Source organism: Chlorocebus sabaeus, chromosome 13, assembly GCF_047675955.1.
Source record: "Chlorocebus sabaeus isolate Y175 chromosome 13, mChlSab1.0.hap1, whole genome shotgun sequence".
NCBI classification, from domain to species: Eukaryota; Metazoa; Chordata; class Mammalia; order Primates; family Cercopithecidae; genus Chlorocebus; species Chlorocebus sabaeus.
The window spans coordinates 100,195,837-100,220,570 of NC_132916.1; the positions used below are offsets into that span (position 1 = coordinate 100,195,837).

General features: G+C 39.0%; 1 protein-coding gene and 1 non-coding gene across 5 annotated transcripts in view; both read left to right on the forward strand.

Annotated features, from left to right (window-relative positions):
- FILIP1 (filamin A interacting protein 1) overlaps positions 1–24,734 on the forward strand; it is a 311,881-nt gene that overhangs the window by 192,165 nt on the left and 94,982 nt on the right. The gene's annotated exons all lie outside the window — the stretch shown is intronic.
- LOC119625589 (small nucleolar RNA U3) lies at positions 11,338–11,546 on the forward strand. The gene has a single exon (XR_005241766.1). It is a non-coding gene; the product is annotated as a small nucleolar RNA U3 (small nucleolar RNA).

Sequence of the window (24,734 nt, forward strand, 5' to 3'; positions counted from 1 at the left end):
CAATCTTAAGTTCTACAATAGTGGTGTTATCTCTAGGAGCAATTGGAGAAGTCACAAATCTTGTCATCTCTGGCCACATGACTCCTGAGCAGTAAGGCATTATAGAAACTCTGCCTACATTCTAGCAGAATTCAGGCCCTTCCTATAATCCTAATTTCATGGTTTTTCATTAGTTATAGGTCCCTGAGCAAGGAAGGGGTTAGTTTTTAGGAGGGATTATTATCATCCTTGCTTCCAAGTTAAACTATAAACTAAATTCTTCCCATGGTTAGCTTGGCCTATACCCAGGAATGAGTGAGGTCACCCTGCTTGTGAGGCTAGAAGCAAGATAGAGTCAGCCATGCAAGAGTCCTCTCACTGTCATAATCTTTGCAAAGGAGGTTTCAAGCTTCCATAAAATATTAGAACTCTAAGATGCCTTTAAGGTGTCTTATCTACCTCACCTCCTTTATATTACAAATGTGAAACTCACATGCTAGTTTTGTGACTTGCCCAAGGTCGCACAGCAATGTAGAGTTCTAGATCTAAATTTCCTATCTTTCTAGTGAATGTCCTTCCCAATATATCACTTACATTCTATGCAGGTTCAAGGGAAGTTGGGCTCCAGGACCTTCCATTTATTCTTGGCCTCCCGAGTTTCTTTAAAGTAGACTCACATTGTAAACTCAGAGGCTGAAGCTATTTTGTGAAAGGATGAAACTTTTCAGGTAAGAGAAATGTAAGGTTTTTTTTTTTTTTTACACCAAGGAGACAAAAATGGGATCTGAGCCTCAGAGTTTGGTACAACCTAGATGATGAGTAAAATGGCAGGAGGCAGGGGTGCCACAGGGCCATGTGAGCTGGCCACTGCATAACTCTGGGGGGGCTTCATATTCACTACTCTAAGGATGGTGTCTTCTGGAGTTGTGTAACAGTACAGGCTTTGGGGGATCACATCTCCAGGTAGAAAGAAATAGGGTGACACACAAAGAAAACAGCTTATATTTTGGAGAGATAGGACTAAGATCAAGTCTGCCCATAGGAGGTATACCTTAAAAGTGACTTGGGAAAAGGAGGAGATGGAGGTTCCTTCAGGCTTGTCATGCCAGTTTTCTCCTTTACAGACTGCTTCTTGACCTCTCTCATTCTCTCCAACTCTATATCCAACATTTTGGACACTGTAGACAATTCTGTGTGTTTTCTGGTACACCAGTGCCCTGCCACTTTTAGTACCTGTTAAGTGATCTATAGAAATTTTTTAGCCAATATTATAAACAGCATGGCCTTTATTGTAGGCCTTGGTTCTTTGCAAAATATGCACATTTGCTGTTTTGTTTGCCAATCTAGGTATCCCATGAACTCCTGAAGTGCACCTTTAATGGATATATATTAGAAATGGAGTTGCATCTACTGGAGATTTTGCATTTTAGGGAGTCTTGTCTAGAACCAGTAATGTGACCCTTGTCTTGAAGAGGGACATTTTTCAGACTTTTCAAGCCACACCTCTGCAGATGCAGGCCTGTCATCTCAGCACAATGACTGGCCTGCATGGCCTGCATGAAGTAGCTGGGATGGTTTCCATTATTATACTTCTGTCAGTGACTGCTTCCAATACCAATTACTTTCTAATAAATTGGAACATTCTTATTCTCTGGGTGAAAAACCAGTTACATATTTCCCAGTTTAAACTGAAAGTAATAAAATAGTACCCCTGGCCCGTCATTTGGGCACCATGATTAATTTCCCCTTGTATTAGTCCCAAAATAGCACTTTTAAAAAGTGAATAAACTTGGCTGTACTAAAAATAACAAAAGTTTGACAGAAATGGTACTCATATAAAAAAGCCATTACATAGAAGATCTGGCAAAAGGATATTCATGTAGAATGATTCAAGAAAAAGGGACAAATTAATTCTTTTTTCTTTATGAAAAAATAGCCATTTTATATAATAAATTCCCTTGATATTTTTACTTGGGTACATTTTAGAGAAAAAGACCTAAATTTGCTTTCATCATTTTTCCTTTTGTTGTTATAGTTAGCTCCCTTCTGCCTGTGTATAAGGAGGCGCAGAGTAAACTAGATTACGCAGCTGGTACTGCACCACCATTCCATTTGGCATTGCTATTTTCCAGGCTAAGTCAGGGACAAAGTCATTGACACATTGAGAAATCTCTCTTCATTCTGAGTGAGTGGCAGAAGAGGTGTTGAATACTTCAAAAATAATTTATAAAGTAGATAATTTGTGGATTGTTAGAAGTTTCTTCTATTCCGTAACTTCTTAACTCATAAACACATTCTTTTGGGGTTCCCAGCCATTTTTTAAAATATTGTTCATTAGTTTCTCTTTTCCTCTTCATCACCTAATATAAGTGAGCCTCCTATCTGTGCTTCTTTCTTACCAAGAGAGTTCATTCATTCTTTGGACTTTAATTAATAAATAATTAATTCAAAATAGATTGATCTTACAATATTTAAGAAACATTGCTGAGACCAAGTGCGGTGGCTCACGCCTGTAATCCCAACACTTTGGGAGATTGAGGAGGGCGGATCACAAGGTCAGGAGTTCGAGACCAGCCTGACCAACATGTTGAAGCCCTGTCTCTACTAAAAGTACAAAAATTAGCTGGGTGTGGTGGTGTGCGCCTGTAATCCCAGCTACTCAGGAGGCTGAGGCAGGAGAATCGCTTGAACCGGGAGGCGGAGGTTGCAGTGAGCCGAGGTTGTACCACTGCACTCCAGCCTACGTGACAGAGCAAGACTCCATCTCAAAAAAAAAAAAAAAAGGAACATTGCTATTTGAGAGATTTGAGGAATGAAAAGACAAATAATCATAATACTTGTATTTGATGGGCTCCTACTATGTGCCAAGTATGGTTTTAGTCACTAGATATCACAACAATCACGAAGAAAGAGCTCATGACTTGGTAGGCTAGATGAATAGATAAGAATATACAGGAATGAGTACTGTATTGAGTAATTGCAATATAAATTACAAGAGTACAAAGGAGGGAAAGATTATGAAAATATAGGAACTTCACTAAAAATTTGGACTTTGAAGAATTTGTGGGTTTTGGACAGACGGAGATGAGCATAGGGGCCAACATGGGCAGAATCAAACAGAATGAGTGAAAAAGTCTTGGGCCATGTTCATCGGTGAATAGTCTGGCTTTAGTGACGTAGTAGTATTTTGTGGAGGTAAAACGACACCTCCATTTAGAGACTACAAATAGGAGGTCCTCCTTTCCCACCAAAATAGTCAGAAAGTGTGAGGGTTCCAGGGGAGTAGAGCGATGGAGAAGTCGGGGGAGTAAAGATGAAAGAGTATCAAGAAAAAAGGTTCAGTTACTCAAATCAGCAGAAAGGCCCCATCAGACAGGACTGAAGCACATTCTTTGGGTTTGTTAATTTGAAGTTCATTGTCAGCGCAGTTTTAGTGAGAGGCGAAGCCCATTTTCAGTGGGTTGAGAAGTCGTTAGACATGAGTTCTAAATTTCTTTTCAGAGAATCAGTATGTCAGTATGTTCAGTTCTTTGACTTCTACTTTTAAACTTAACTTCCTTGTAAAGCAACCTTTTTCGATTACCTGCTCCACCCTGACTCATTCCGATTGTCTGCTCTGTCATAACCTCCAAACCACTCACCCCCGTCAGTCTCTTCAAATTAGCCAATCAGAATTAGCTTAGCCTGTGCTGTCTAACCCTAGCCAATAGGGGAACAACACAGCAGCAGGGGCCACGTGTGACAGCGAGAAGAACCCCTTCCCCTCCCTTGTCCGCGTGTCTACTCACCATTGCTCCATCTGTAAGGGCGCACCCTTCTATAGAAGTAACTTGCCTTGCTGAGAATTAAAAAGAAAATTTTATATTCACGTGCTATTTCTTTTGTGGCATCAAAACTTTCTTTATAACAAGGTGAAGGGAAGTTAAGTAAATTAGAAAAACTTTCTTACTTTTTTTTTTTTCTTCTTTTTTCTTTTTCTCTTTTGGTAATAGGTTTTCTGGGTTTTTTGTTTGTTTGTTTGTTGTTGTTTTACATAGCCGGAGAAGCTTCCCCCTTCTTTAGCTTAGTGTAAATTAATTGTGTGGCACAGAATAGGCCTTTAGGCCTACATTTGTTGGCTTCCTGATTTGAAATTACATGTTGCTTTTCTCTACTTTGAAGGTTTAAGTGAAGCATGGGATTATTAAAAAGTAAAAGGCCAAAACAGTGTGACTTGAATGCCAAGTCCTATGGGGAAATATGATGGAATTGAAAAGCTTTGGTAGTTGACTTTATTAGTGTTGACTCTGGGCCTCAGTTTACTCCCCATGTGTTCTAACGGGGATATTTCCTACCTTCTGGGGTTGTTGTCGTTACTAAGCTTAGCCAATATAGATGTTATTTGGAGAAGTTTGAATGAACAAGGCACAGAAAGAAGACAGTAGCTAGAGGGAAACTCAGGTCAACTGAGGGTTTTTAGTGATGAAAAACACTTTGCTGTGTTTACAGGTTAAGAGATTGCAGGACAAGAAAAAAGCAGAGTCAAGGAGGTAGAAAAGAGAAAGAATTTTAGGTGACAGCATCTTGGAGGATATAGGAGGAGGTGAATCAAAAGTATGATTTTGGGTTGAACTTGGTTTTGGTCTTGAAAAGGAGGGAGACCCTTCCTCTGTGATGGAAGGAGGAAAGATGAGTGGGGCTAACATTTGTAATTGAGGGGTGGGCAGTTGAGGTAGATCCTCCTAAAGCCTCAGCTTTTTCATCAAGGAACAAAATTATGGTCTGCTGAAAGTGAGTGGCGGTCCTGAGCATGATTATGTACATGCTGAATCGTTACGGAGGGGAATGCTAAAGAAAGGTGATTATGTACAAATACAAGCACTAATGGGTGAAGTTTAGTACTCAGCAGGGAGACACCATGCATTTACAGTGGCAGCAGTCTGTTTAGAAGCCTGCGTGTAAAGGGGGAGACATATTTTATAGCACTGGATCTAGGGTTGCAGTTGTCCAAGTTGGTGCAGTGAAAGGACAGTGTTATAAGAAAGTAGCATGTGTTGGTGAGATGGTGCCCAGTGAAAGGACAGTGTTATAAGAAAGTAGCATGTGTTGGTGAGATGGTGCCCAGCAGGAAGAGGTCTTGGGAGAAGTGAGCGGGCCAATGGCAGGACAGGCAAGAGAGGGCTGGAAAAACTGGAATTTGGGCTATTTGCATTTAGGGTTTCTGGTATGGCAGTGTTGTGTTGTTTTGTTTTGTTTTGTTTTTTGGGACCATCTTGCTATGTTGCTCAGGCCATGGGCAGTGGCAGTGGTACAATCAGCTCACTGCAGCCTCCAGCTCCTGGGGTCAAGTGACCCCCCACCTCAGCCTCTCAAGTGCCTAGGACTATAGGTGCGTGCTTTGTGGCACATTTTTAACTAATGCAGGGTCTTGGGTGTGATCCTGGGAGTGGAAGTGAAAGCAGTTGGAATGAATGAGGTCAAGAAATGGTGAAGTTAGGACATTGGCTAAATCTTCCATTAAATATTGAAACCTCCTAGGATTATGGCAGGATTTGGAGTGGAGTGCAAGTCTGTGTCATCTAACAAATATGAGCGTTGGGGACCAGAAGGTCAGTAGATAACTGGATAACTGCTGCCAGACTACTTTTTCTGAAGTGTTTCTCTGATCATTTTATTCTGTTGCTTAGGAATTTACAAGAGGTCCCTACACCTTATCAGATAGAAGTCGAAATTGCTTAGACTGGTCTGAAAAATCTCCCTCTTAGCTCTGAAACCTCATCTTTAGAGCTACTTAACATGACTATTCCTATCTAATCAGGCAGTCTCTACATTTTTTCCCCATACTCACACATACAATCTTAAAATACGTGCAAGACATAAATTGAGGCTCTCAAGGAAATTCAGGATATGTGTTTATTTTTGCCCTATCCCATAGTTTTCTGTTGTACCAGTCAATATTTCTTTTTCTTTTTATTTCTTTTCTTTTCTTTTTTTTTTTTTTTTTGTATTTTGTTTGTTTGTTTGTTTGTTTGTTTGTTTTTGTGTGTGTGAGACAGGGTCTTGCTTTGTTGCCCAGGCTGGAGCACAGTGACATGATCACAGCTCACTGCAGCCTCAATCTCCTGGACTCAAGGGATCCTCTTGCCTCTATATAGCTGGGACTGTAGGCATGCACCACCACATTTGGCTAATTTTTTTGAATTTTTGTAGAGATGGGGTCTCACTATGTTGCCCAGACTGGTCTTGAACTCCTAAGTTCAAATAATCCTCCCATCTCAGCCTCCCAAAGTGCTAGGATTATAGGCATGAACAATTACACTCGGCCCTATTCAGTATTTCTTTAGGGGCCACTGAAGGCTTACCTCCCCAGTGAAGCATTTCCTAATGACTTGCTCCCCGATGCTTATCTTTCTCCTGCCATGAAATCCTACATTGATCCTTCATGAAGTGAACCATAGCACTTCATACCCCCACATTTCCTAAGTATTTTATGTACTTACACCTTGTTGCCCAAAAAAAACTTGCTGGGAGAAGCTGTGTCTTCTGCATCTTTCACGTACCTCATTATATCTAGAAAAGGGTTAGGCATATATCATTGTTAGTCTATTAGAAACTGGTGATTAATCTTGAAATGTTCTAATATTTATATACCCTATGAGACAGTCATAAGATTAATATTTTTAACATCTACAAAACACTCTGAATTATATAGGAAAAGTATAAGTATCATAATATATAATGTTATTATTGAATTAACAGTAATGGTCATAAATATTTACAATGATATTCCTACTACAATACTATGATTCTACTTTTCTGTCATCTTTAACAAGAGATGTCATAACTCCATTGGGAATGGTGATAATCAGTTCAGATGGAATTACTTGTGCAACCAAGAACAATAGGCTTATCCTTCAGGGGTACCATTTATCACTTTTTTCTTTAAAAATGGCTTTTCTTTTTCTAAATGAGTTCCATTTGTCACATGGGAAGGCCTCCAGTAGAGTCCCTGTGCTTCTGAAGAATGAGACTTTTAGTTACTCTCTATGCCTTTTTAAATTGATGACTCACCTGCACTTAATATGCTCCATCTTTAGAATCTCAGGCTGAGGTCACCCTGAGTGAGGCTGCCCAGTGAAACCTCACACCATCAAAATGGTAAGCGTGCTGAGAATGGCATGTCTTTGCTAAGTTTAGGAGGCAACAGAGAGACAGGTTGCTTTCTGATTAAAATCAGGACCAGATCTGATTATTTGTTGAATACGATGCTTCAGAATCTCATGTGTCCAGTAGTATTGTTCGTATTTTGGCAAAGAGCTTTGTTGTCTGAGTTTCATTGTTTCAGGCAGAATACTTTTAGAGCTCCTAATAGAATCAGAAAGTTGGCTTTCCTGCAGTGAGAATAATGTCCTCATTGGTGTTGTAGGGGAAAACTTTAGTTTTACTGAGAAACATAAAAAAAGACATATTAATAAAGAAAATCTCTCATAAATCCTTTTATTATTTTATAGGAATCTGGTCATGGGAAGATACCACATAAGGGTAATATGTGAAAGATGGAGATTTCCCCCTAAATGGCTGCAGCCTGCATTTTCCTCAGTGAAAATGGTCTTTATTTAGTAAACTAAATTATATATAAATATTACAACTTACCTGTACAAATATTTCCCAATTATTTGGGGATATTCTCTTTTTACATGGAGCATTTTCAAGTAAAATTAGTTTGTACAGATAACTGGTATGAGAAATGTATGTTAAGCAGAGTAGGACTTGGGCATGATGAATTTGTGATTCCAGAAGGACTTCCAGGAGAGATGTCATGTAGAACACTGCCAAATTTGAAGCTTGGGAGGGATAAGGTCTAGAACTGTGCTGTACAATAGAACTTTATTTGAAGAAAGAAATGTTCTATATATGCCTTGTCCTATAGGGTAGCCATTAGCCACATGTGGTTTGCAGACTCTTGAAATGTAGCTAATAAGGCTGAGGAACTAAATTGTAAATTTTATTTAATGTTAATTAAATTTAAGTCACCACATGTGGCTAGTGGCTACTGTATTGATCAGCATGGATATAGAAAAACAAACAAGGTACTAATCTGAAGAGACCATGGTTGAAGCAAAGGGATGAGAGAGTAAAAGGAAAAATTAACACCAAGGAGATTCCCTTAGAAATTATCTATGGTTAAGGGTGGTAAGAGAGAAAGGAACTGGCCAAAGGGGGAAAAAAAAAGACATGGTTAAAGAGAAAGGAAGGCCATCTGAATGAAGATGTGTCATGGATGCAAGAGAGGGAGAGAATTTCAGGAAGACATAGTTCTCAATGCTGCCACAAAGCTGGAGAATGAAAACTGACAACAGGCTGTTTATTGAGCCAGCAATTAGAAGGTATGTTTTCCAAGGAACAGTGAGGGTTGATGCCAGACTACTGGTGTCCAGAAGTGCTTAGGCAAACTTCACTTTTGACAAGTTTGTGGACAGATGGTAGGGCTATATCTAAGGGAATAGTAGGGATGGGGAAAGGCTTTTTGTTTTGTTCCATTTTTTTTTTTTTTTTGGAAAGAGGACACTTAAACACTTTATAGATGTTAAATACAAACTTCTTTCATAATTTCCAGTCCTACCCTTGCTCTCTTTGTCTTCCACAGATGCTTTGATGTAGAAGTATTTTACCTATAAGATTAAGATCGTCTCAACTTCCTTCCACAGCAAAAATACTCTGTTCATTGCCTCACCTTTCTTTACTTCCCCCTCCACTAAAAGTAAAGTGTCTCTTTTTGTCAAAGCTACTTCTGCTCACTTGATCCTACTTCCTTCCCATACTAACATATCTCCTACCCTTCCCTCCTCCATCCCTGAATCTCCCATGGCCTTTAGCACTAGACTGTTGGGGTCCTGGAAACTTTGCAAATTAAGGGAGCTAGATTGATCAAAGCTCCTGTGGTTCTTTAGGCATGGAATTATTTTCAGAAAGGTGTCCACCCTCTAGGGAATATGGACATGAAATATTTGGGTCCCCTTTTTCTAACCTTCTCCTGACTATATACATACTCTTCTTTCCTCCCGCTGTTCTATTTAGATACCTATAGCCTCACAGAGGTAAATTCATCTCCATCTTTTTCTACATTGACTATTTTTAACAAGACTTGTACTTGTCCATGTTTGTCTTTTAAAGAACTATTTTAAATTAACAACTTCTTGAGAATAGACGGTGTCTATAAAGCACTTTGATAGGTGCTTTTTGAAAATTACTTTGTAGTTGTAATCGGTAAATATAAACTGTGTGTGTGTGTGTTTTTAAAAATAAAGGGTATATTTCCAGTTCAATTTTTTTCTAAAGTATTGCACGTTAAATGCAAATAGTTGGCTTTCGCGGACTCTTCAGCATAGCGACCAAGAGTGAGGCTGTTCCAAGGAAACAGGAAACAGGTCACGATGAATACTCTGGATTTGTTTTCTGCCCGTCACAGTGCCTAACACCTGCATCACTTTACCTGTTTTTTTCCACAGATGTGTTAGGCCAGTGTTAATGGCAGAGATGTTTCTCAGATGGGTCCCTGCTCTGAGGACACTGTCATCTTAATGTCCCGATTGCTGGGTGAAATGATAGTGTGCCTGGAATTGCCTTTAAAAGGCTCCAACTCCGGGCAAAGGATATGAACAGACATTTCTCAAAAGAAGACATTCATACAGCCAACAGACACATGAAAAAATGCTCATCATCACTGGCCATCAGAGAAATGCAAATCAAAACCACAATGAGATACCATCTCACACCAGTTAGAATGGCGATCATTCAAAAGTCAGGAAACAACAGGTGCTGGAGAGGATGTGGAGAAATAGGAACACTTTTACACTGTTGGTGGGATTGTAAACTAGTTCAACCATTATGGAAAACAGTATGGCGATTCCTCAAGGATCTAGAACTAGATGTACCATATGACCCAGCCATCCCATTACTGGGTATATACCCAAAGGATTATAAATTATGCTGCTATAAGGACACATGCACACGTATGTTTATTGCAGCACTATTCACAAGAGCAAAGACTTGGAATCAACCCAAATGTCCATAAGTGACAGATTGGATTAAGAAAATGTGGCACATATACACCATGGAATACTATGCAGCCATAAAAAAGGATGAGTTTGTGTCCTTTGTAGGGACATGGATGCAGCTGGAAACCATCATTCTTAGCAAACTATCACAAGAACAGAAAACCAAACACCGCATGTTCTCACTCATAGGTGGGAACTGAACAATGAGATCACTTGGACTCGGGAAGGGGAACATCACACACCGGGGCCTATCATGGGGGGGGGGGGGAGGGATTGCATTGGGAGTTATACCTGATGTAAATGACGAGTTGATGGGTGCAGCACACCAACATGGCACAAGTATACATATGTAGCAAACCTGCACGTTGTGCACATGTACCCTACAACTTGAAGTTTAATAATAATAAATAAATTAAAAAAAAAATAAAAAATAAAAAATAAAAAATAAAAGGCTCCAACTCCTCTGTTTCAAAAAAAGCATATGAAGAGATAGATGGTGCATTATACTCTTCAGGTTACTTTGATGTATGTTTAAAACTTTTTCATAATACAAAGAGGAAAACAAATAGCATGAAATGACAAAAGAAAAATAATGTCTATGTTGCCCTTGTGACTTTCTTGCACTGCCTGATATATGCTAGGATTTTCATTATTTTATTTAATAATCACAATAACCCTAAAAGGTTAGATGAGGTCCGAACAGAAGCCCAGAGGGTTTAAGTAAACTCCATTAAGAGCACCTCCTTATAAAGTGTACCATGCTCTTCTGACCCCAAACCCAGTGTCCTTTTGTTTCAGCATGAATGTCCAAAATCTGTGGCATCCCATTGTTTTCACATTTTGTTTTTAAATAATTCCGCTTTGTGCTAAAGACTGAAAGCTAATGATTTTAAATCACAATAAACCAACAAATGTATATTAATGTCCTATTGTATGGCAGTAAAATAATGTGCTGCTATTGTCTTAGCAGTCCAAGTTGAGGAGCAAACTCACTGGAAAAGAGAATCCTATCTCACAGATAAGAAGAGGAAACACCAATTGTTTGCCAACAGGATTTATTTTTTCCACACAAAACAGCGTATTTTAAAATTCACAAAAACTTGGAATATCTTTTTTGGTCTCTAAGTCATAACTTGAATTGATGTTTAGTTTCCCTTCAAAGGTCTGCTTTATCTCCTCAAGTGCATCTTGCTCTTTTTCATGCTTCTCAGTAGGAGTTTAACAACCTGAACAATAGAAATCAATTGTAATAAACTCAATGGTAACATAGGCCAATGCCATTGTCAAACTGATGATTGAAAAACATTGAAAAATAAAGTAAAATTCTATGCTTTGAGGAGCCATTTTCATAGTTTGTTACTGGAGAAGTTTCTCTGAGCGTGGAGTGTACCAGAAAGCATGAGGAGGAAGTGCAGTGCTCTTGCCTTAGCTGTGAAATCCGTTGCTTCATTGCAACCGCCGTTTTTCATTGATGGCCCATCTTTTCTTCCTTTGGGAGAGAAAAGAAGGGGAGGATGCAGTCTGAGTGGTTAAAAAAAAAGGTATAAATTTCACTTTAAGTTAGGTGCATTTTGCTGGCTTACACTATTCATGTTAAACTTTTTAAAAGATAGTTATTAAATGTTTTTAAGAGTAAAATGTAGACCAGCATGTCTAGACCATAGTGAATTTAAATTTTTATTGACCGAAATTAGTGGCATGTCACTGTACCACATCACTTACAACTTTTAGCAACTTGACATTGTTTAAAGTGCCTAGTGCAACCTTTAGCCTCTTTTTTATTCTCTTCTCTCTTCTGAACAGTTTCAGGGACACTCTTGAAAGTCACTGGGCTAATACTTATAGATACAGAACGGCCCCTTTTTAGGTTCTTCCTTCCTCTTGATGTTCCCTCCTTTTGGCCTCACTGATCCTCAGGAGACCTCTCCTAGTGTAGTGGTGATGGAGGGTTTATTCTGAAGCTCATGTGACCTGCAGTATCTTTAGGTTTGCAGGTGAGGTTACAAATGCAGACAAGGTAGTGGAATATGTTTCTTTGCAAAACTCACTGGCCCAGCTGGGATTTAAAACGACCTCATAAGTACTACGTCAACCTTTCACAGACCGGCTTCAAAACAATGAAGGGATCAAAGTGACTCATATCACATGGCTGTCAACAGAGAAATATTTTTTCCAAACTCTGTATTTAAGAGAGAAAGCAGGATATTGACGAAAATTGCTGGAATTCTTTCACTGTGAGAGTGCATAATCAAAAGAGGACATCACTTTGATGAAATAAGAACACTGTACCTTGAATCTTTTCAGTTAACATGTAATCCTATCTGTGGATGTAGTCTTGTGCTTCAACAATGTATATATTTGTATTGGCAGGAAAGGACCTCTATGGACCTTTCCAAACAGCAGCCATTAATCTCTAGAATACTTACTCTGATGTTAAACATTTCCTCATTAACAGCCTGAAAATAAACATGAAACAATGTGCACAAATTTTAGCAGCCTCTGGGCCATCCCTTTGCCCTTCAAAAAATAGAAATAATGAAAGTACATTTGCAAGTCCATGGTTCTGTGAGGATCAGCTCATTGATGAAAAAAGTCAGCTATAAACCAAGATTTTGCAGGTTCCTCAGCAGATGAAGGAAACCGTCTCACAGACTCAAAACACATATTTGCACCAATGAAAGTGAGTGATCCTTGAAGAGTGGAAGGAAAGGGATCTTAACATTACTGTTTTTGAACTTTAAATGGCTCTGCCCTGAGATGGGATGTTATAATTCCTGCCAACTTGGAATTTTTCATATATATATATGTCTTGTGTGTGTATGTTATGTTAAAAAATCTGTGTGTGTGTATATATATACACACACACATATATATTCATTTAGCAAACTTTTTAAACCTGAAAACAATGTGTAAGATGAGTTGTGTTCTGAAGTAATCAAAATATGCATGCCTTTTTTTTTTTTTAATGGAATGTAAATTCCTGGCTTTGAGTTTAGAAAGGATAAGCATGTGAGTGCTGATAAGATCAATGTTGCATACAGAGCGTGAGCCCTATTTGTAATCTTTGCAATATCTAACATGACTTATTTATAGATGGTTTGGCATAACGGGTCAGCCTGAAGTGCCCGGTATGCTGACTACAAAATACCTGAGCAAAGACCTTTGAAAAGAATCTTACAAATCCTGACTGGGAGACACTTATAGGGTCACTGAAGAGTCCAGCATGGGAAACTTTGAACACTGCACTTTCTCTCTCCAGAAGTAATTGTTTAAGAGACGTGGGCTTCCCTTTGTAGCCTGTGAGACAGGACACAGGTGGTTGTTAAGATCCCATTCCCTCTTGAGTGTCATTGGCTCACTGCAATTACCTTTACAGATATCATACTGTTGCCTACCTACAGCAGAGAGGAGATCAACAGCCTGGCCACTCTTATTTATTATCTACCACCAGGTGATAGTGGATTCAACTAACAAGGGTATAATTGACAGGCAAGTATGGAATGCCAGGCAATGGAGAGAATGTAGAAGAGTAAGCCACAGAGTCCCTGACCTCACATAGCTGGAGAGACATGATCTCCACTGCCACTGCTTTACTTCAGGCATCCTCACCACCGCTCACATGGTTTATTGCAACTGACTCTTAACTGGTATGCCCTTCCTGCAGTCTTGTCCCCCTTTGGCTAATTCCCCAGATCACAGCAAGAGTTAGCTTTTTAAAATATAAAATTGATCAAGTTTGTCTTCTGCTTGGGCTTTCATGGACTGACCCCTGCTCACCACTGCTCACCACTTCAGCATTTTCTTTCACTACATCTCCTCAATTTATGGTCCTGTCATGCTGACCTGTCTGCAGTCCCCTGAATGTTTCCTGTCTTAAATAATGTTGGGAGCCTCTTCTTATTGGAGAGTATTCTTTTTCATTATGTGTTATGCAAATGATTTTAAAGAAAAGGCACTAAGATTATATGTGTTCCAGGTTGGCTGATGTGTATAGTGCATTTATTTTCTTCATTGATTTTTGTCCTACTTTATTTTTTTATGTTGTTTCCACATCCAAGTCAAGGTCATTAGGTAGAGAAAGGAATTCTCCATGCAAACACCTACTGTTAAGCTAGTACTTAAAAGCTTATTCCATTATTTGTTGTAAAATAACTTGCTTGCATATTTCATCAAGGACTCGGGAGAGAACTTCCATTCTGTCCAGGTGTTCAGAAACTTTTATTTTTTGATAAAGTGTCACTACAATGTCTTTTCCAAGGTAGAGTCTTATTGTAATCACATGCTCAGGAATCATGTTGTAATTATAAAACAAGACAAGTGTATGGATGGAACCATGCTCTAATTCAGTAGTAAACTTGTATTCAAAAATTAGGCAAAACATCAAAATAGAATTCTAAGGGAAAAGTTTATATATTTAAACATTTTTGGCCGGGCACGGTGGCTCACACCTGTAATCCCAGCACTTTGGGAGGTCGAGGAGGGTGGATCACTTGAGGTCAGGAGTTTGAGACCAGCCTGGCCACGTGGTGAAACCCTGTCTCTACTAAAAATACAAAATTAGCCGGGCAATGTGGCAGGTGCCTGTAATCCCAGTTACTCAGGAGGCTGAGGCAGGAGAATGGCTTGAACCCAGGAGGTGGAGGTTGCCGTGAGCCAAGATCATGCTGCTGCACTCCCACCTGGGTGACAGAGCAAGACTCCATTTCAAAAAAAAGAAAAAAAAAGTACGTTAAAACTATTTTAGTTTAAGTTTTGACTGGTTAATTCACACATATGGTTTACAAATTCCAGAAGGCCGGAGGCTGAGGCAGGAGAATGGCGTAAACCCGGGAGGCGGAGCTTGCAGTGAGCTGAGATGCGGCCACTGCAGTCCAGCCCGGGCTACAGAGCAAGACTCCGTCTCAAAAAAAAAAAAAAAAAAAAAAAAAAAAAAAAAAAACAAATTCCAGAAGGGTATAATATATGGAAGTATATATACTATATTTTTGGTTTTTATACAAATGAGAGCATATTTATATTTTTATATATATATATATATAAAGTTCTAAAATCAGCCTTTTTCTGTTATCAAATATGGCTTGCAAATTTTTCCCTATTAGTACACATAGAGATTTTACACTTATTTCAGTGACTTTAGAGTGTATGATATTTGGGTACGTAGTGCAGTTTCCTGTTGCAGGACCTTTAAGTTGTACCCAGTTTTTTGCTATCACAATCAATGCTCCATTAATACATTATGCATATATATTACCACACATGTAAGAATATTTCTCTTCATTAAATTCCCAGAATTGGAATTGCTGAGTCAAATGGTATATAAATTTGTGATAGACTTTGCAAAGTTGCCCTTCATAGGCCTGGTTTCTTACATTCCTGTCAACACAGTACATTATCAGCTGTTTTACCAATTTAGTGCTGTAATTCCTTTGCCAATCTGATAGGTGAAATGGGTATTTTCCAGTAGTTTTAATTTACATTTATCTTATGAGTGAGGCTGAACATCTTTTCAAATGTTGTTAGAGATATTTGTATTTCCTTTTCTGTGACTAGTCTGTTCTTATCTTTGTCTGTTTTTCCATTGACTTATTAGTCTTTTATTGATTAATGATCACTTTTTATATAACAAAGAAATTAGTTCTCTTTGATATAAGCTGTCAATCGAATATTTTTTCCTATCTCATTATTTTTATTTTGACTTTACTTTTGGCACTTTTTGTTATGCAGAATTTGTTATTACTATTATTACCCAGACATCGATCTTTTGTTTTATGGCTTCTAATGTGGATTAAAATTAGAGAGGCCTTTCCATTCTTAGATTATGCAAAATTTCTTTCAAATTTTCTTCTAGTACTTTTTTCCCCGAAGTTTTCTTATTTAAATATTTAACCCATCTGAAATTCATCTTAAAGCGAGCTACTTTACTTTTTTGTAGGTGGCTGTTAATAGCAGTCAGGGTCTAGTCAGGAAAACAGAAAGTGCACTAGATATTTCAAACAGGAAGGAGTTAAAGGAATTTGGTCACACAGATGTTAGAAGCCTAAGAGAGTAAAAAGAGAATGCTGAAGTAACCAGAGATGGTAACTGCAAGAAGCAGCTATCACCTGTAGGGCTGAGGAAATGAAGAGAAGACATAAGATGACTAGTGCATAGGACTGCAGAGGAGGAATCTCTCTGCTGAGGGCTTACTGCCCAGCCTCTGCTAGTACCTCTGAGGGAGCTTGATGAGACTAGTTGTGGGAGGCCTGAAGAACCAAGAGCCGCAGCTAACTGCTACTACTGGAGCAACATTGTCAGAAATAGGATAAAGTAGAAAGGAAATCTTTCTCCCCATCCCACCTTTTAACATTCCTCTACTCACTCCAGTTAGCAGAACCCAACAGAAAGCAGCTAGTACAGGAACCTGGGAAATGTAATTTGCAGAATCTCAGATTTAGTATCACAGAGTAGAATAGATATAAATGGTTTTATAACTGAGAGATAATGAGTAAACAACCATTAATTGAACAAGCTATTTTACCCTATGATTTGAAATGTCACTTTTATCCTATAATATTTAAATCTACTTCTGGGTTTTCTAGTTTACTCCAAAGATTTATCTACCTATTCCATGCTCTAATATTCCATTCTCTAGTACCATAGTTTTAATTATTGTTGTAGCATAATATGTTTTTATGTATGGAAAGGCCAGTCCTTTCTCATTATGCTTTTCTGAATTTTCCCAAATATTCTTTTTTACTTTTTAAAAACTTGGCTTTTTACTTAAAAGATCTTTAAAGGAATTTTAAAAATAAGAGCCAATTTTAGGAAAATTATGTTTGTTTTCTTTCGGCTATTGTTTCATTATTTATGGTGACCTGAATCTTCATATATTAGGTACTTAATAAATATATGTGAATAACTTTATTAACATTTAAAAATGTCATTATGTCTTTTAAAAAAATTCCATCTCTATGTACTTAAAAACAGTTTTAGTTTTATTATGTTGACAGTGATTGGGTTAAACAGAGAAAGTGGAGGGATCCTTTCCTTCGTCAGCAGTTCTTTATTTACTTCCCTGTTTCTGAGTCAATGTGAACCTCTAGAGAGAAAGAGGGACCAAACTAGGTAGCTTTGTGTAATCCAGACAAGAGATAATGGTGACTTGGATTAGGGCAGTGTATTAGTCTGTTTTCATGCTGCTGATAAAGACATACCTGAGACTGGGCAATTTACAAAAGAAAGAGGTTTAATGGGATTTACAGTTCCACATGGTTGGAGAGGCCTCACGATCATGGCAGAAGGCAAGGAGGAGCAAGTCACATCTTACATGGATGGCAGCAGGCAAAGAGAGAGCTTGTGGAGAGAATCTCGTGTTTTTAAAACCATCAGATCTCGTGAGACCCATTCACTGTCCTGAGAACAGCATGGGAAAGATTTGCCCCCATGATTCAACCGTCTCTCACTGGGTCCCTCCCACAACACATGGGAATTTTGGGAGCTACAGGATGAGATTTGGGTGGGGACACAGAGCCAAACCATATCAGGCAATAACAGTGCTGGTGGGGCAAAAGTACTAAGATTTTGTATAAATTGTGTAGGAGAGCTCATTGTATTTGATGGCAGGTTGAATGTGGGATATGTGAGAAAGAGATTTGCTAAGCCTGACTCCAAGTTTGTTTGCCTGAGCAAATGGGAAATGGGTTGTCAATTACTGAGATGGAGAAGACTACAGGTGGAGAGCAGACAAGTGGAAACCAGAAATATAGTTTTGCACAGGAAGTTTCAGATGCTTAGACAAGTGGAAACCGGAAATATAGTTTTGCACAGGAAGTTTCAGATTTGAATCTGAAACTCTGGCATTTGAATATGAGTCTAGAGTTCAGGAAAGAGATCTAGGGTGGAGTGATCAATTTAGAAGTCACATGTATATAGATTCTATTTAAAGCCCTTGAAATCCAGTAAAATCATGAAGAAAGCAAATTTCGATAGAAAAGATAAGAGGTCCAAGGACTAAGCCCTGGGAAATTCCAGCACTGAGAGACTGGGAGGATGAGGAGGACTCAGCAATAAAGAATGAGAATGAGCAGTTTGAGAGGAAAGAGGAAAATCAGCAAGTAGGGTGTCTTGGAGTAAAAGTGGAAAATTTTTCAAGGCAGAGAGAAAGATTCAAAGTGTCAGATGCTGCTGATGTATCAAGAAAAATGAGGAGTGAGAGTTGACCATTGAATTCAGCAATAAACAGATCATGATTTGCCTTCATAAAAGAGTTTCAGTGGAGTACTAGAAGCAGAAGGCCTGGTTGGAGTGGGTTCAAAGAAATCCCACTCACTTGGGAGGAGAGAATATTGGAGACAGTATGTATAGGCAATTCTTTCAGTGAGTTTTATTGTATAGGAAAGGAAAGAAATGAAGTGGGATCTCCCGGGGAAGTAGAGTCAAGGGAGGATCTTGTTCTGATGGAAGAAATAACTATTTTCTATGCTAATGAGAATGAGCTAATATGGAGGGAAACATTAACAAAAGGTAAAAGGCTGGAGCAATGTCCTAGCTAGTCAAAAGAGGGTGGGATTTAGTGAATGAAGTAAGAAGTTTGTGTTAATTAGAAGCACTATCAGTTTACCTCTAGTAATAGGGGAGAAGGTCACATATACCAGCAAAGATGCAGTAGGTGTATGAAAGTGATAGGAGATTGTGGAAATTCTTCCCAAATTGTTTCAATTTTCTTGGTGAGTCAGGGAGCAATAGGGTAGATGTGTGATTTGATAAGGCTAGAGAAGTTATGAAATAGTGTATGAGAGTGGACGAAAGGAATACAGTGTGATTTCTTGATAGAATTAACAGCCCAGTTAAAGTTAGTGACCATGAATTTGAAATGAGATCAGTTGGCATGAGTTTTTCTCTGGGGAGAGAGATTTAACCAAGGCTGTAATTTGACCAAGAGAGTACAATCACGTGAGAGAATGGGCATGACATTAAGGGTGTATGCAATCGAAATTTAAGCTGAATGAGAAGGAAAATGAGTGCATGGAATGAGAAGGGTGAAGGCCAATCAGAAGATGACAAAAATCAATGAATGTGCTGCCATCAAAGCACTGTTGGATTTTGAGCTCTAGAGGGAATAAGCTGGAAATATAGAAGATGATGCTGGAGAGTTGAAATTACAGATAGTTGTAATTTTTTATAATAATGGCAAAAACTAGGGTATGACCATACAAGTGAGGGCTGAGGTTAGTATGAAGGACAGAATTATGAGAGCAGAGAAGTTCAGGGAACTGGGAAGTCAGAACACCAGAAATATCATCTAAGAGGATATGGAAATCACCAAAAAAACTGGCAAAAGTAGTATTAGAATAACAGCAATCCAGAGACAAAAATCTTCAAAGAAGGAAGGAAAATGAATGACCTGGGGGTATTGAATGGCCCATGACTATTGATATAGTTTGGATGTGAGTGCCTGCCCAAATCTTAGGTTGAAATGTAATCCCCAGTGTTGGACATAGGGCCTGGTGAAAGGTGATTGAATCATGGAGATGGATTTCTTATGAATGGTTTAGCACCACTCCCCTTGGTACTGTCCTCATGATAGTGAGTTCTTATAAGATCTGGTCATTTAAAGTGTGGGGCCGGGCACGGTGACTCACGCTTGTAATCCCAGCACTTTGGGAGGCCGAGGCAGGTGGATCACCTGAGTTCGGGAGTTCAAGACCAGCCTGACCAACATGGAGAAACCCCGTCTCTACTAAAAATACAAAATTAGCGGGGGTGGTGGCACATGCCTGTAATCCCAGCTACTTGGGAGGCTGAGGCAGGAGAATCGCTTGAACCCGGGAGGCGGAGGTTGCGGTGAGCTGAGATCGCGCCATTGCACTCCAGCCTGGGCAAAAAGAGCAAAACTCTGTCTCAAAAAAAAGAAAAAAAAGTGTGGGGTACCTTTTGCCTTGCTCTCTTGCTCCTGCTTTTGTCATGTGACATGCCTGCTCCCTCTTTGCCTTCTGCCATGATTGGAAGCCTCCTGAGGCCTCCCCAGAAGCAGAAACCACCATACTTCCTGTACAGCCTATGGAACCATGAGCCAATTAAACCTCTTTTCTTATAAATTACCCAGTCTCAGGCATTTATTTACATTAATAGAAATGCAAGAATGGACTAGTACAGCTCTTAACAGAAAGGATATAATTAATATTATCTGATGACATGAGAATAAAAGCTAGTATATTTTAGGAAGCAGGGAAAGAGAATTATTTGGAAGCAGTGATGATGAGCAAGGAGGAAAATCTACCCCACATCCAGGCCCATTGGTACAAGGAGAGTGGGATAGAAACTATCTGCTTCTGAGTTGTTGGACAAGTGATGTCCTCAGGAGAGAGCCAGTGTTCCTTTAGAGAAGTAGTTCTCAAACTTGACCGCAGATGCACAGACCATATCCCCGACTAATTAAATAACCACCTCTCGAGGTAGGAGCCATAGACCTATATTTTGTTTGTTTGTTTGTTTTAAGCTTTGGATGAGTCTAAAGTGCAGCCAAATTTGAGAATAACTACCTTAGAGCAAGGAGGTGAAGGGAACATTCTCAGAAGAGTTTGTGAACTGAGGAGAGTTTACTTGTGTTGAATGTGAGTTTCAGAGAGCACAGTGGAAGAGTCTCAGGAGATGGGGATAGGAGATATAAGATTAGAAAAAATGATGGCAAAATAGATAGACCGCTTGCCAGAAAAGAGAGAAGAATCAAGTAGACACAATAAAAAATGATAAAGGCGAGATCACCGCTGATCCCACGGAAATACAAACTACCATCAGAGAATACTATAAAAGCCTCTACAGAAATAAAGTAGAAAATCTAGAAGAAATGGATAAATTCCTGGACACATACACCCTCCTAAGACTAAACCAGGAAGAATTCAAATCCCTGAATAGACCAATAGCAAGTTCTGAAATGTAGGCAGTAATTAATAGCTTACCAACAAAAAAAAAAAAGCCCAGGACCAGATGGATTCACAACTGAATTCTACCAGAGGTACAAAGAGGAGCTGGTACCATTCCTTCTGAAACCATTCCAATCAATAGAAAAAGAGGGACTGCTTCCTAACTCATTTTATGAGGCCACCAGCATTCTGATAACAAAACCTGGCAGAGACACAACAGAAAAAGAACATTTCAGGCCAACATCCCTGATGAAGATTGATGCGAAAATACTTGATAAAATACTGGCAAACCGAATCCACCAGCACATCAAAAAGCTTATCGACCATGATCAAGTCAGCTTCATCCCTGGGATGCAAGGCTGGTTCAACATATGCAAATCAATAAACGTAATCCATCACATAAACAGAACCAATGATGAACCCCACATGATTATCTCAATAGATGCAGAAATGGCCTTCAATAAATTTTCAACAGCACTTCATGCTAAAACCTCTCAATAAACTAGGTATTGATGGAACATATCTCAAAATAATAAGAGCCGTTTATGACAAACCCACAGCCAATATCATACTGAATGGGCAAAAGCTGGATGCATTCCCTTTGAAAACCGGCACAAGACAGGGATGCCCTCTCTCACCACTCCTATTCAACATAGTATTGGAAGTTCTAGCTAGGGCAATCAGGCAAGAGAAAGAAATAAAAGGTATTCACATAGGAAGAGAGGAAGTCAAATTATCTCTGTGCAGATGACGTGATTGTATATTTAGAAAACCCCATCATTTCAGCCCAAAACTCCTTAACCTGATAAGCAGCTTCAGCAAAGTCTTGGGATACAAAATCAATGTGCAAAAATCACAAGCATTCCTATAAACTAACAATACACAGCCAAATCATGAGCAAAATCCCATTCACAATTGTTACAAAGAGAATAAAATACCTCGGAATACATCTTACAAGAAATGTGAAGGACCTCTTTAAGGAGAACTACAAACCAGTGCTCAAGGAAATAAGAGAGGACACATACAAATGGAAAAACATTCCATGCTCATGGATAGGAAGAATCAATATCATGAAAATGGCCATACTGCCCAAAGTAATTTATAGATTCAATGCTATTGCCATCAAACTACCATTGACTTTCTTCACAGAATTAGAAAAAAGTATTTTAAATTCCATGTGGAACCAAAAAAGACCCCGTATAGCCAAGACAATCCTAAGCAAAAAAAACAAAGCAGGAGGCATCACGATACCTGACTTCAAACTATACTACAAGCCTACAGGAACCAAAACATCATGGTACTGGTACCAAAAAAGATATATAGACAATGGAACAGAACAGATGCCTCAGAAATAGCACCACACATCTACAACCACCTGATCTTTGACAAACCTGACAAAAACAAGCAATGGAGAAAGGATTTCCTATTTAATAAATGGTGTTGGGAAAACGGGCTAGCCATGTGCAGAAAACTGAAACTGGATCCCTTCCTTACACCTTATACAAATATTAACTCAAGATGGATTAAAGATTTAAATGTAAGACCTAAAACCATAAAAACTCTAGAAGAAAAGCTAGACAATACCATTCAGGACACAGGCATGGGCAAAGACTTCATGACTAAAACACCAAAAGCAATGGCAACAAAAGCCAAAATTGACAAATGGGATCTAATTAAACTAAAGAGCTTCTGCACAGCAAAAGGAACTATCATCAGAATGAACAGGCAACCTACAGAATGGGAGAAAATTTTTGCAATCTATCCATCTGACAGAGGGCTAATATCCAGAATCTACAAAGAACTTAAACAAAGTAATAAGAAAAAATCAACCCCATCAAAAAGTGGGCAAAGGATATGAACAGATACTTTTCAAAAGAAAACATTTATACGGCAAACAAACATATGAGAAAAAGCTCATCATCACTGGTCATTAGAGAAATGTAAATCAAAACCACAATGAGATACCATCTCACACCAGTTAGAATGGCAATCATTAAAAAGTCAGGAAACAAAAGATGCTGGAGAGGATGTGGAGAAATAGGAACGCTCTTACACTGTTGGTGGGAGTGTAAATTAGTTCAACCAATGTGGAAGACAGTGTGGTGATTCCTCAAGAATCTAGAACTAGAAATACCATTTGACCCAGCAATTCCATTACTGGGTATATACTCAAATGATTATAAATCGTTCCACTATAAAGACACATGCACACATATGTTTATTGCAGCACTATTCACAATAGCAAAAAATGGAACCAACAAAAATAGCAAACTTGGAACCAACCCAAATGCCATCACTGTTAGACTGGATAAAGAAAATGTGGCACATATACACCATGGAATACTATGCAGCCATATAAAAGAATGAGTTAATGTCCTTTGCAGGGACATGGATGAAGCTGGAAACCACCATTCTCAGCAAACTAACACAAGGACAGAATACCAAACACCACATGTTCTCACTCATAAGTGGGAGTTGAACAATGAGAACACATGGGCACAGGGAGGGGAACATCACACACTGGGGCCTGTTGGTGGGTGGGGGGCTAGGGGAGGGATAACATTAGGCAAAATACCTAATATAGATGATGGATTGATGGGTGCAGGAAACCACCAAGGCACATCTATAGCTAGGTAACAAACCTGCACGTTCTGCACATGTATCCCAGAACTTAAAGTATAACAAAAAAGAAAAGATGATGGTAGAACAAATACAGATTTGAGTTTGGAGGGTGAAAGGGATGAATTTTCTCTTTGTTTTACTGATGGTTCTGAAAGTACTAAGTCCCTCCACTTTAGCAGCTGCAAAATCAGAGTTACATAAATTGCTTTCTTCGTTTGTGGCTTTGGTGAATCCTTAGGAGGCGTGGCTAGGAAAAGCAACGCCAGACACCTCAGGAAGAGATGCTTCAAATGGTTTTGCTGTGATTAAGTCATCTTGAGATGTAAGCCTTGAGAACTCATCCCCCTGAATGTGACACTATCTCCGAAACAGCTAGTAAGACTCAGCTGGAACTGATGTGCCGGTATTGCTGCAGCTCCATGGTATCTTGCTATAAGCTAGCTCTCAGGATTAAGCACGTGAAGAGTGGCTGTAAGAAAAAGGCTTCAGACTACATGCTTACTGGCCTTGAAGGTCATGAAGAGATGTGAAAGAAGACTCTAGGGATATTCCCATAATATTATTTAACAAGACTGGCCACTGTTGAACATGAAATGAGTTCAGCTCTGAGAAATCTGGTGATGCTGGTTAACTGATCTCATCCACCTGCCTCTTCTATTTAGTCATCTTCACCATGCTTTCATCTGACCACTTGCTTGGAGATGATGAAGCACGATTATGACAGCTCAGAGAAGGTTCCTGACCACAAAAACTCAGTAGAGGTCAATGCATATCATTGTCTGAAACAATAATTTTTGGCAACTTGGTAACTACAAATGTGCAGTAGGAGTTTGAAACAAGCTAGGGAGACCTTGAACCATTTTATTGATTCTATCATAATCCAGAAAGTTCTTTCCCTGAAACTTTCCAGCTATTAATATAAATCTTGGCCAGTGGTTCTTGGTCATTTATTTGGAAAAAGTAGATACATTGGAAACATTATACAAGCTAGTAAGGCAAATATTTCCCAACGTCACAATCAATGTTATGCTGCCAGATAAAGCTCAGGGTTAGCCTATCCTGTAAAAAAAAAAAAAAATCCTAAGGGGCTACAAGTAATGGGACCATGATATGTAACATGCTTAACCAGAATGCTCCCCACTTTGAGTGAAAGTTGGAAGGAAGTCATCACCTTATAACAAAATTAAGGTTTTCC